At 41.1% G+C, this 14,161-nt stretch overlaps 1 protein-coding gene across 2 annotated transcripts in view; it reads left to right on the top strand.

Annotated features, from left to right (window-relative positions):
• The first annotated feature begins 7,130 nt into the window (after nucleotides 1-7,130).
• Nucleotides 7,131-14,161, top strand: part of CKAP5 (cytoskeleton associated protein 5) — a 95,320-nt gene continuing 88,289 nt past the window's right edge. For both annotated transcript variants that reach the window (XM_068989358.1, XM_068989357.1), the window contains exon 1: nucleotides 7,131-7,160. The gene's annotated coding sequence lies outside the window, so the exon portion shown is untranslated. The remainder of the gene's footprint in view (nucleotides 7,161-14,161) is intronic.

Here is a 14,161-nt window from a genome sequence, read left to right as displayed (position 1 = left end):
CATGCAAGTTAATGTCAGATACACAATTTGATATCAGGGGTCAATAGTTGATTTTCTAAGCCACAAACCATTTATAGAATATTGTTCCCATTCATTCATTCATCTGCTAGGGGCTGGACACTGCCCAAGCATGACCAAGAAAGATAATATCACAGAGCTTAGAGTCCACCAATACCACTCCATCCCCCTCAAAAAAGAAAAAGAAAGCAAGAAGGACTGAATCTTTTTGTAAATAAGGGATGAGATCTGAGTATAAACTGTCATGTATATTTCTTCTAACATTCGTGAGGGATTGGTGTGCTAGAACAAAAACAAGTAGAATAGCTCAAGGATAACCATGCACCATTCTGTTTTGGAAAAAAGAAAAATCACAACAGACAGGAAAGGAGGACATTTGAAGAAATGAAATCCAGTCTAATGCACAAGCCTATATACCTGTATTAAGTGTCCCCTACCAGAGCCTCAGAATTACAGGCCAAGGCTAAGAACTTTTCAAATAGGGAGAAAAAAATGAATGCATTGAACACATACCATTTGCCTGGAAAACTGAAAGTGTTTCTGGAAGAAGAAAATTTGGTGGATGCATTTTGCTAACCTGTGATTGTCCTGCTGCCTCAGCAGGAGGTAGCAGAGGAGAATGGCGTTGGCCTGATGGCCCAGGTCTTGACAAGAATTTAACCGGTGGCAAGTGAGAATTCTGTAACAGCGTCAGGGACTAGCTAGCACCCTGTTTTCATGTATGCTCACTCTTAGCTTCCTCATCAGTAAAATGAAAAAGTTGAACAAGTTGATTGCTGAGGTCCTTTCTGGACTGAAACTTGTATTTATGTTCCTTCCAGGAAATCTTGGGGATGAAACAAGACTTAAGAACTCCTTGTCTGGTTTTGTGGATATAAAATCTAGAACTGCTAAGTAAGGAGATAATGAGTCAAATTCTTAACAAACTGGACACAATTTTCAAAATACTAATAGTTATGTTCAAAATACAGTCACTGCCTTTCTTTCTATATTATTTGAGCAAACTGTGCAACCTAAGATGAATCAGTTCAGTTCAGTTGCTCAGTCGTATCCGACTCTTTGCGACCCCATGAACTGTGATACACCAGGTCTCCCTGTCCATCACCAACTCCCGGAGTTTACCCAAACTCATGTCCATTGAGTTGGTGATGCCATCCAACCATCTCATCCTCTGTCGTCCCCTTCTCCTCCTGCCCTGAATCTTTCCCAGCATCAGGGTCTTTTCAAATGAGTCAGCTCTTTGCATCAGGAGGCCAAAGTATTGGAGTTTCAGCTTCAACATCAGTCCTTCCAATGAACACCCAGGACTGATCTCCTTTAGAATGAACTGGTTGGATCTCCTTGCAGTTCAAGGGACTCTCAAGAGCCTTCTCCAACACCACAGTTGAAAAGCATCAATTCTTCAGTGCTCAGCTTTCTTTATAGTCCAACTCTCACATCCATACATGACTACTGGAAAAACCATAGCCTTGACTAGATGGACCTTTGTTGGCAAAGTAATGTCTCTGTTTTTTAATATGCCGTCTAAGTTGGTCATAATTTTCCTTCCAAGGAGTAAGCGTCTTTTAATTTCATGGCTGCAGTCACCATCTGCAGTGATTTTGGAGCCCCCCAAAATAAAGTCTGTCACTGTTTCCACTGTTTCCCCATCTATTTGCCATGAAGTGATGGGACCAGATGCCATGATCTTCGTTTTCTGAATGTTGAGATTTAAGCCAACTTTTTCACCCTCCTCTTTCACTTTCATCAAGAGGCTCTTTAGTTCTTCACTTTCTGCCGTAAGGGTGGTGTCATCTGCATATCTGAGGTTTCTGATATTTCTCCCGGCAACCTTGATTCCAGCTTGTGCTTCTTCCAGCCCAGCGTTTCTCATGATGTACTCTGCATAGAAGTTAAATAAGCAGGGTGACAATATACAGCCTTGACGTACTCCTTTTCCTATTTGGAACCAGTCTGTTGTTCCACGTCCAGTTCTAACTGTTGCTTCCTGATCTGCATACAGATTTCTCCAGAGGCAGGTCAGGTGGTCTGGTATTCCCATCTCTTTCAGAATTTTCCAGTTTCTTGTGATCCACACAGTCAAGGCTTGGGCAGAGTCAATAAAGCAGAATAAGATGAACAGATCTCTGTAAACCATAAAAGGTCTCCAAGGCATGAACTGAAGCTTTCATCAAACCGAGGCCAGAAGAAAACAGTCAGTGGTGCCTAGGATCCAGGAAAGAGCATCTGTGAGAGCTGAGGGTGTAGGAGGTTCTAAGCAAAATGCACTGACATTCAAGGGCACCTGTCGTCATTTCTACTAATGGACATACTGATAAAAGAAATGTGGTTGAACCCTTTTTGTGGCTAAGAAACGTCTATGTCTTTTCTTCATATTTGAAGATGACTCAACTGATCCAGCTAGTAGGATATGTGCTGGGGGATATTTCAGGCAGCGTTTGTTTTGAAATATTCCCTCACTCACCCATTTTTTCCTCTCCAGATCATTCTCCCATTAACCAGGTGACAGGGGCTAAGTAGAGCTCTGCATAAAGGACAGAATTTTATTTCCTGTCAAGGCTCCTCGTCACAACTTTAGACACCCTGATGTGATGTTAAAACAGATCCAGACAGCCTAATTAAGGGTCTGCGTTTAAACCCAAGGCTGAAGTTAGCCCCAAGGCTATCCAATCTGCTTATTTCATTTTACAAGACACCAAGAGCCAAGAACTTTCACTTATCCTGTCCTTCTCAGTGTGTTTTTCCTTCAGCCCTTAAAAGCCTGCTGACAGCCTGCTAGAGAGGTCCCTAATCTCTCCTTTCTGCATACTTCCTCTTTGGTGGAGCTGATGGTTCTGTGGTCAAAGTTCTTGGACAGCCTGCATTTTGGGGCCTAAGGAGAAATGGACTATAAGAGAAAAAAAGCTGTTCATCCCTTCATTCAACCAGCACCTATTAAATGCAACCAAGTGCAAGATGGGATAGGCTTTGCCATCTTGGAGGCCAGTCAAGGCACTAAAAACCACAGCCACATAAGATCTGTGTTAATGTTGCCAGTGCTGTCTCCAGGGAATAATGCAGGGAGTACCTGGACTGAGAGCTGAAGTTAATCACTGAAGCTGCTCCTTTTAGGCTAGATGGAGCCATGTCCCATGGCAGGGATGTTTCCACCAAAATGGCTTGTGACTGTGATGGAATGAGCACTGTGATGGAATGCAGACTTTTTAGAAATGCTCAGCACAGTTACTCAGCAGCCACCATCGTTGGCATTTGTTTCCTGCTTCCGGTTGCAATGATACAGTCTGCACTTAGATATCTAATGTCCACAAGGGTTTCATTATTAACTTCCATGTGCAGAACTATTGAGAGATCCCAGGAATAAAGTAGGTGCACATAAGTCTAATAAATACATAGATAAATGCCATTTGTTGATAATCCTGGACTTGCTAAACACTGAGCATCTACTATGAAATCTACTGTATTAGGTTTCTACAAGGCTCTACAGAATCTGCCATTCCCTTCTCTCTATTACCAGCAGGACCGCAGCTGCTACTACCTTCCTGCTGCCAAATACTCTGCTCTTTCTCAAACCTGCCAGGTATGCAACCCAACTTAGGCTCTTTGCATAGCTGTTCCCTCTGGCTAGCACTTTCTTCCTCTAGATATACTCATGGTGAACTGCTTTGCCTTTTTTCAAGCGTTTGCTCAAATGTGATCTCAATGAAACTCTGACCACCCTTCATAAAATTATAGTCTTTCCAACTGCACTTCCCAATTCCTTCTACCCTGTTTCATTCTTTTCTATTTTCCCATTGCACAATAACATACTATATGATTTTTTAAGTGTTGACTGTTTATGCTTCCTCATTATAATGTGAGCACCATAAGAGGAGGGGTTTTTTTTGGCGGGGGGAGGTATATTTTATTTATGGATAATCCCAAATGCCTAGAACAGTCCTGCACATACTAGGTGCTCAAAAGATATTTGCTGAATGAATGAATAAATTAAGGGAATCAGATATTTAATGCCCACCTTCTAGTGGGGTTGCACCTAAACCAAATAAGACAAAAAGGGATTTTGCCATCTTGTTCTAAACTCTAAATCTCCAGGATCTAGACTCTGCACATTGTTTATTCACCAAATTCCAGGTTACCATCACTCTCTCCTTACATGTAATCTTCAATTTATTTCTGATAATATTTAAATAAAGTAAACATGTCAATGATCAATGACTGAAGAAGACTATTTCTATATACTGCTAGCCTGTTTCTCAAAGGTTAGGGTGACATTTTGCTCAGATCGGCTCCTCCCTGCTCCCTCTGCCTGTGGATTTATCTGCATTGCTCATCTTTTCATTCTCACCACTCTCTCACTCTGTGGTCTCAGCCACAGTTTCACCTTTTCACTCCAAGGAGGTGACTCTTATATCACTTGAGTCCAGTCTCTTCTCAAAATTCTCATCCTGGACTCCCTAGGCCTACTTACACGATTCTATTTATATATCTCATTGCTATGTAAAAGTAAACAGGTCTGAAACAAAACATCTTGTCTTCCCTATGAGACTGGCTTCTCCTGACTTTCTACTTCCATCTGGGCAATCATTGCCTCCCATTCCCTAGGCTCTCAAATCCTGGCCACACTCTTTGATTCATCTCTCTAAATGGGTCCCACTCTCACCTTTATTCCTAACTTAGTCTGTTGCCAAAACTTTCCCTCTTTCTCGAATCTTTTCTCATCATTTCCATTGTTCATATCAGACTCCTAACTGGGCTCTCAACTCTAACCATTTTAGAATTAGACAATCAAGCTAGTTAGTTTTCCTAAAGTGCAATTCTGATTTTGTCACTCCCTTGCTCAGAAATCTTCAGTAGCTCGTCACTGCCTACTTTAATAAAGTACAAATTCCTTACGCTAGTATTCAAGACCCTCCAAAAATTGTTCCTTTCTCAGTTACTCTTGTGTCCCACTAACTTCTTAATATAAACCCTCTTCTAAAATCAACCCACAGGTCTAACCCCCAACATAAAATGTATTTTCTTGTCTCTGTGCCCATACTTCTCCCACGACTATACATTCTTCCTTCTCCTACTAAAACAAATGTTTTAATATGTCAGTGGTAAAAAATTCATTTTCCTCCCTAATGAGTCCCATCCCGCTTAAGTTTTTTGAAATTCCAGTATTGCTCTAACCATTTTCAGGCAAGCACACATATACACATACATTTATAACCATGTATAATAAAAGCATTCCATGTGCCAAGTCACTTCAGTCATGTCTGACCCTTTTGCAACCCGACGGACTGTAGCCTGCCAGGCTCCTCTGTCCATGGGATTCTCCAGGCAAGAATACTGGAATGCGTTGCCATGCCCTCCTCCAGGGGATCTCCCAGACCAAGGGATCGAACCTGTGTCTCCTGTGGCTTCTGCATTGCAGGCAGATTCTTTACTGCTGAGCCACTGGGGAAGCCCCCAAATCAGTCCATATACGTATGCTTTTCTGCAACTTGCCTTTTTTTTCAATTAAATAAAATTTGTGCATTTTTCTAACTGGTGCATATAGATTAACCATATTCTTTTTAACAGTTGTATAGTATTCTGTTGAATGGATATACCATAATTTATATAAGTTCCCTATAAATGAACGTGTAATTTTTAGGGTATTTTGTTGTTGATGTGTTTGTTTTCTAAATCAGTGCATAGTGAGTGTCTTTGTACATTTTTCTTTGCATACATGCATAAATCTGTATGACAAATTCCCATCAGTAGCATTATTTGGCCAGAGACTATATACATTTTACATTTTCATAACTGTTAAATTGGCCTCCTAAAAGTTTGTACCAGTTATACTTTTACTGACAAGTGACTTTGAATGTCTATTTCTCTAACTCTTAGCTAACCAAAAGTTGTTAAACTTTTTCATCTTTGCCAATGTGATAGATTAAAACAAAAACTATTGTTTTATTACTTTCACCCAACCCTTCTCCATTTCTTACCCTCTTGGCTACATACAGTTTAAATCTCAGATTAAAAATACATCCCCTTCACAGATCCTTCACCATCTATTTTCTCCCTTCCCCTAAACATCTACAGCTTTTTATATTGTTCTCACATTGCTTGAATTTTAGTGACTAGTTCTATACGTTTATTCCTCTGACAACTGTAGTTTGCAAATTCCTTGGAAGTTAGGATCAGGTCTTATCCATAGAAACACTGAATGTAGAGACAAAACAAGAATTTCAGGAACCATATTAACCAAGTCTCTCATTTTTACAAATAACCAGAGTATTAAGTCTTTGAAGAATACATTACTGTTCAAAGCCTGTTTCTAGACACTCAATTAGTTATATTAATTCAACACACTAAATTTATAAGGGAAACATCATTATCCCGGTTCCACATGATTTACTGAGAAAAGTGCTTTACTCAGAGCAGGTCCAAGACCAGGATCCATCGTCCTGGCTCCATTCACCCTCCTTCCACTGTATCTTAGTTGCCTTTCTGGTTTCCTTCACTCACTCAGCTGCACACAAATATTTGTGAATAAAATGACTCGGAAAAAAAATTGCCAGGTGTTGTTTGCGTCTCCAATACTTTGTCCACCTGATGCAAAGAACTGATTCATTGTTAAAGACCCTGATGCTGGGGACAGATTGAAGGCAGGAGGGTAAGGGGACGACAGAGGATGAGATGGTTGGATGGCATCACCGACTCGACGGATTTGAGTTTGAGCAAGCTCCAGGAATGGCGATGGACAGGGAGGCCTGGCAGGTTGTCGCAAAAAGTCGGACAAGACTGAGTGACTGAACTGACTGACTGACAGGAGTTTAAAGACGTGCAATTAAGTAAAGCAAACCTGCTGAGTACCCAGAAGGCACAGCTAGCTCTTCACACAGCTTTCTTCCAGGACAGTTTTAACCTTTCGCTCCTCGCCCCGAGACCTCCCTACAGGACCAAGCAGAGTCAGGCTCCAAAGGAAGCACGGCTGCGCACGGCCCCTTTAAGGCTGCGGGCGGCGCGTGCCCACAGTTCTTTCAAACGAACCAATGGAAGGACAATGGGCGGTCCTCCCAGGACCAATAAACAACGAGGACACTGCGGGGTGTGCGGCGGCCCAAGCGGTTTCAAACGGCTTAGAGCAACCTCTCGGTTCTGGCCCGGCGGAGGTGAGTGGACTGTGGGCCCGACCCACCCGCCTAGGCCCCTCAGGTTCACGAGTGGCGCGCGCGGAGCGGCCCCTCGCCCCGGGCTCGGGGGGCGGGGGCTTCCGCGGACGCGCGCTTTCCTCGCCCCACAAACCCGGCGGGTCAGGCGGCGGAGCGGGGCGGAGGCCGGGGGACTGGCGGCAGGGAGGGCGGGGGGCGTGGGCGCTCGGGTGCGGCTGAGGCCCGGGCCGGGATCCGGGTGACCGGAGCGCGGCGCGGCGGGGTGCGGGCGGCCGCGCCCGAGGGATGCGTGCGGCGCAGGGCCGCGTCTGGCGGCTCAGGGTGTTCGGGTGCTGGGGCCGGGGAGCCTACGAGCCGGCCCTGCTACGGCGCTCCTCGCGTAATTGTCAAATGAATGAATGAATGAGAGAGAACCTCCGTGGGCTGTGGTGGTTGTGAAGGGCGCTGGTCGCCTCAGAGCGTGACAAGGACAGTGGTCCCGGGGCCTGCCCGCGCACCTGTGCCCGACCCGCGCACCTGCGGCCCCGCCGGCTTGCTGCGATTTAAAACGATTCGGATCGCATCGCTCCGCCCTTCCGCCTGGCTTTCTGTCTCGGAAGGTGTCAGTAGAGTTCAGGTATATTCCCAGCTTTGAAGCTTTGGGGGACCCATACAATAGCCAGCAGTGTAGGTTAATCAGGCCTTGCTACTTTAAGGTGAGGTCTCGGTAAACTAGATTCTTACTTTTTAAGCTCTTAACCACTGTGGCTGTCGAGATAGCTACCCTGCCATTGTGGTAATTGTCAGGCCGGGTTTAAACGTGTACGTTTTTGTTTCTGGGATAGAAAATGGTGAAAATCGTGTGGCCAGAGCGGCTACTATGTGTTAGAAAATACACTCATGTTGATGAATCTTAGCAATGAGTTTTTCATTCAGCGGCAATAGAGGAAGAAGAGGTTTTTGCAGAACTTGCCCCAAATTTATGCATGGCTCCAGTTTAATTCTTATGGGACTCAAGCCTTCAAGTGTTGGCCCAGAAATGCTCCCTGTCTTATTTTATGCATAATTATAGTAATTGAAAACTCATTTTGAGAGAGGTGAACTCCTCCTTTCTCCGTTATCACCCTGAAAAGTCCTTCTTTGACCTAAAGAGCTGATAATGAAGGTAACCATCTTTGAAACTTAAGAAATTGTAAAAGATTTGGATTTTTCTTAAATGACTGGATAAACTGTAATGTTTTTATAAAATGACATAGAGAAAGGTGAAATCAATATATATTTGCCAACATAAACATAATGGGTAAACTCATGAAAAAAAAATTTACACAAGTTTTTAAAGTTTGTTCACTCAGGCAACAGCAAGCAAAAACATTCCTTAACAATAAACTGTATAATTTATTACTTAAAAATTTTTGATCAACAGCTTAATTTTAACAGCAGAGTTTTAACGGCAATAAATTTGAGTACCCTAATATTATGAACACTGTCTTAGGTTTTGGGAAAGCAATGAAAAATAATAAATGTATTTAATAGTGCCTTAGGTTATTGTTTAAGATCTTGATGGGGAAGGAAAATTTTTCTTTATATTGGAGCAAAGTCAAGTTCCTTTATGCTCCATTGTCTTAATGGAGTCTCATTCATTCATTCAACAAATATTGATGCCTACCATGTGTTAACATTGTTCTAGATTCTGGGAATACACTGGTGAACCAGAAAAAGACAAAGCCCCTGACCTAAGGGAGTTTGACAATTTTATCTCTCAAACAGTTTGCTGTAGCAAATTGTCATTTCTGTAATCCCTCTGGCCAGCTCTAGTTCTTGAACAAAATAAATGCTCAGCTACTTCTACCAGCAGTAGTTAACATTTATTGAATATTCTACTGGGTGCCACGTTTTAATTCTCACAGCCTTTTACAGATGAGGAAACTGAGTCTTAGAAAGTTTATGCAGCTTGCTCAAAATCATACAGCTGATAGCACCTCAGTTTGAACCCAAGTTAGTCTGTTCAGTGTCGTTGCACATAACTTCTGGCTGTACTGTGTGAAATAATGAGATCTGTTAGGGAGAATTCAGGACCATTTTCTGGGTAGACTCTCCCTCTTGCCTTTTTTTCTTAAATACTTCTATCAGAGACATAAGGAAATGTGAACCACAGACATGGTGGTTTTAGAGGGAAGGTGGAAGAACAGTTCAAAATAGCATTTTTACCATATGAGGGATGGACAGTTGTGGCAGTGGGAGATAGGACTGAATGGGGGCGAAGAGTCTAGATGTGGATCTAATGATTGATGAATTCCTGGTGATCAGTGTTGGAGAGGTTTGAATTTTTTTTAAGCTTTATTTCAATTACTGTAAATGCATATTTGTACCTGTAGAGTTCAGGATATGTTGCTTACCTTGTTTCTAGGCAGTTGCCTTGCCCACTTGATTTATCTCAAATACTTAAAAGTTACTCTTTTTGGCCTTTGTGTGTGTTCTCTCTGCCTGGAACTTCCTACCTGCTCTATCCTGCCTCAAGCTTGTCTTTGTGTATAGGCATCACTCAGTTCTCAACTCAAATGTCATCTCCTTAAAGAGGCATTTCCCAAGCTCCAATTAGTGTGGCCCTCTTGGTCACATTTACCTCACTTTTTTTTTTTTAACTTTATAGCATTTATTGCTATATGATAGGTCATTTATTGTTTGCTTGTATATTGTCTCATTTCCTCACAGAAATGAAAGCAGGGCACAGGAGCTTTTTTTTTTTTTCAATCTGTGAGGTTATTTCAATGCTTCAAGCGGTGCTTAGGACAAATAAGGTGGACAGAAAATGTTTGTTGGCCAAAACTGGCATAGTTTTCTCCATGTAATAAAGTGTACAACTAACCAGTGTTTATGTGTCTTTGGATATAGCAATATCTTAGCAGACTAATTTGGAAAGTCTTCAACTAAGAATCATGGAAAAATGATAGCTTTATGTTTGTGTTGACTGAGAGAGACGATGGATCTGGCTTCCCCACCTCACTGTTTCCCCCTAATTTTTAAAACCTTTAAAATATATGGAAGTTTTTAGGGGTATTGTTTAGGTATATAGTAGAATGCACATGTATTGGAATTTATCTGATGTTTTTCTCATAATTAGACTGGGGTTATGTGTTTTGGGGAGGAAGATCACAGAGAGAATGCCATTTTAATTGTGTCATATAAAGGGTACTATCGACATGGTTTATGACTGTTGGTATTGGCCTTGATCATCTGGCTAAAGTAGTGTTTGTCTGGTTTCTCCACTACAGAGTTAACTCTTTTCCCCTTTCATTGTGGTCTTCGGAAGGAAGTAATTTTGTACAGCCCACTTAGGAAGTGAGGGATTGTGCTCCCTGTCCTTGGGGCGGAATAGCTGGATATTTTATTTGAATTTCTTCTGCGTGGAGAATTTGTCTCTCTTTCCCCATTTATTATTTTAGTCAAGGATTCATATCAGTATAAACTGAAGGGTATTTTATACTTTGAGTTATATTCCAGTATTGCTTTACTTTGTTGCTCGAATTGTTCCAGCTTTATCCATTGAGTATTCTCTCAGTTGGCTCTTGTTCCCCTTTAACATTCCCATATCTGTGTGTGTGTGTGTGTGTTTTATTTAATTATTTTTTTTAGCAGTTCCCAACACTACAAGATGCAATAAGCTCATCTTGTATATTTCTTGTCACAGTGCTAGAATTAGTCATTTCTCCTGGATATCCTGGGACTTTTCATTGGAGAATGGTAATAAAAACCAAGATCTGGGCAGTAAGTGTTCTCATTGCTACTGGGGTGTCATTTCTTTTAGGCACTCTCAACTAACAGGACTAATAGGTATATATACTAACTGGTATATATAGACATCTATAGATATTCCTATATGTCGCTATCTGTTTCTATACCAAATTAAACAGGAGTTCTATTCAGCTCCAGTAGACATACGTAGCACTATCTGAATTTTTAATCCATACTCCCATAAAAAATAACTTTATTAACTAGAAGTGCAGGGCTTCCCAGGTGGCTCAGTGGTAAAGAATCCGCCTGCCAAGCAGGAGACATGGGTGGGTTGGGAAGATGCCCTGGAGAAGGAGATGGCAGCCCACTCCTGTATTCTTGTCTGGGAAATCCCATGGACAGAGGAGCCTGACAGGCTACAGCCCACGGGGTTGCAAAAGAGTCAGACATGACTTAGTGACTAAACGACACTAAATACAGTGCTTATGTCCAGTTCCTTTTGCCTTTAGTGTTAAAGTCCATTCATTTCCAAAGTTGCTTAAGTCAGTTCTTTGTCCCCACCCGCTTCAATGAGATGGTTTCACACATTTTATGGGATTCCTCAGTCTCCAAAATGACTTTCTAAAATTAGCATGCATTAAAGTTTACTTTTTATGTTGTGAACTTCTGTAAGTTTTGACATTTATAATGTTATTTATCCACCATTATACTATCGTAGAGAATAGTTTCACTGCCCTAAAAATCTCTTATAATTCACCTATTCATCCTTTCTCCCTCCCCCACCCTCTGGCAGCATTGATCTTTTTATTGTCTTCATAGTTTTCACTCTTCCAGAATGTAATATAATTAGAATCATATACTATGTAACCTTTTCAGACTGGCTTCTTTCACTTCAGTTCAGTTCAGTCGCTCAGTCGTGTCTGACTCTTTGCAACCCCATGAATCGCAGCACGCCAGGCCTCCCTGTCCATCACCAACTCCCAGAGTTCACTCAGACTGACGTCCATCGAGTCAGTGACGCCATCCAGCCGTCTCATCCTCTGTCGTCCGCTTCTCCTCCTGCCCCCAATCCCTCCCAGCATCAGAGTCTTTTCCAATAAGTCAACTCTTCGCATGAGGTGTCCAAAGTACTGGAGTTGCAGCTTTAGCATCATTCCTTCCAAAGAAATCCCAGGGCTGATCTCCTTCAGAATGGATTGGTTGGATCTCCTTCTTTCACTTAAGAGTATCTATTTAAGGTTCTCCCATGTTTTTTCTTGGCTTGATAGCTCATTTCTTTTTATTACTGAATAAGATTTCATTGTGTGTGTGTATCACAGTTTATCCATTCACCTATTGAAGGATATCTGGGTCACTTCTAGTTTTTTATAATTATGAACAAAGCTGCTATAAACATTTGTGTGTGGCATATAAATTTTTAGTTCTCCTGTGTAGATACCTACGAGTGTGATTGCTGGGCCATAGGGTAAGACAGTGTTTAGCTTGGTAAGACAGTGTTTAGCTTTGTAAGAAACTGCCAAACTTTTCAAAAGTGGCAATGCCATCTTGTGTTTCCACTAGCAATGAATGGGAGTTCTTTTTGCTTGACATCCATGTCAGCATTTAGTTTCACCAGTTTTGTTTTTTTTTTTTAGTTTTAGCCATTCTAGTAGGTCTGAGGTATCGCACTTTTAAAAAATTTTGTTTTTCAAGACATGACTTTTTTGAAGGTAAATGACAGGGTTTTTTGTTTTTCAGGTTTTTGGTGTTTTTTTTTACAAAACCTTTAAAAAATAACCGTTTTTATTTTGTAATAATTTTAGATTTACAGAAAATTTGCTAAGATATAGCATTCTGTATACCTCTCATCTGATCTCCTCTATTGTTAATATCTTAGATGGCACATATGTCAAAATGAAGAAACCAACATTGATGCATTCCTTTTAACTGAACTCCAGGCTTTGTTGGGATATCTGTAGTTTTCTATTCACATCGCCTTTCTGATTGAGGACCCACTCCTGGCTAACCTGTTGCATCTAGTTGTTGTCTCTCTTAGTCTCCTGTGGTCTTTGACAGTTTCTAAGTCTTACTTTGTCTCCATGGTCTTGACAGTTTTGAGTCTTAGTCAGTTATTTTGTGGAATATTCTTCTTCCAGGTTTGTCCCATGTTTTTTTTTTCATTATTAGACAAGGGTTATGTGTTTTTGGAAAGAATGTCACAGAACACCATCATTTCTTATCAAGGGAATATATGATATCACTGATGATGTTAACCTTGAACACTTGGTTAAGGTAGTGTTTGCCAGGTTGAGAAGTAAAGTTACTATTTTTTCCTTTCTATACCTATTCTTTGGAAGTGAGTCTCTTGAGTCTAGCCCATCCTCAAAGTGAATGAGGGGCATAAATAAGTTCTGCTTACTGAAGTTGGAACAGTATCTATGTAGATTGTTTGGAATTTTGTAACAAAAATTTGTCTGTTCTCCCCCATTTATTTTTCTTTTAACCAGTTATCTATATCAATATGAATATCTGTTTTATAATCTGATTCTATGTTATTTATTTTAGCTCATTCTGAGCACTTTTCTGGTACAGCAAGATGCTCCAGACCGATCTAGTATTTTCCCCATCCCAGCCATAGAATCAGCCCTGGTTCCTTCTGTGAGACTGTGATATTTATTGATAGAAACCAAGATCTAGATGTGCTTATTTCTGGGGTGTCATTGTTCCGAGGTCCTCTCAGTAAACAGAGCTGGGTGTGTATGTATACTAACTCACGCATATGCACACATATATAGTTTTTTTATTTATTTCTATCTGTATTAAGCTAAACATGATTTCATACAGGTCTCTCCATAAGTTTCCGAGGAAACTCATGTCCCAAACAAATGTCCTCTTTGTGGTATGCTTTTTTACTGAGCTCTTTCTTTTTTCTTCCATAACTCTTTTTAAGTGCCACAGAAAACATTATTTTCACTTAATTGGTAACAGCAGTTGCTTATTCCTGGAATATGATCTTTGTTCAGAGATGCAAAGTATAAATTCTGACTTTGTTGGAATGGTCAGACATTTTTGGCATAGATATGATGTCAGATAAGCCTTGGTGACTGCTGTCTCTTCAAAGGTGATGTTTATTTTATTACGAGATTAGAAACTTGCTTCTTCAGTATCTTGATTATATTTCTTGTTGCTGTTGTTTCGTTGCTCAGTCGTGTCTGACTCTTTGTGATCCGATCAACTGGAGCCCACCAGGTTCCTCTGTCCGTGGGATTTTCCAGACAAGAATACTGGGGTAGGTTGCCATTTCCTTCTCC

Source organism: Capricornis sumatraensis, chromosome 16 (genome assembly GCF_032405125.1).
Source record: "Capricornis sumatraensis isolate serow.1 chromosome 16, serow.2, whole genome shotgun sequence".
In the NCBI taxonomy this organism is placed as follows: Eukaryota; Metazoa; Chordata; class Mammalia; order Artiodactyla; family Bovidae; genus Capricornis; species Capricornis sumatraensis.
Note: the sequence above shows the minus strand (reverse complement) of the source record. Positions and strands in the feature narration are given on the sequence as shown.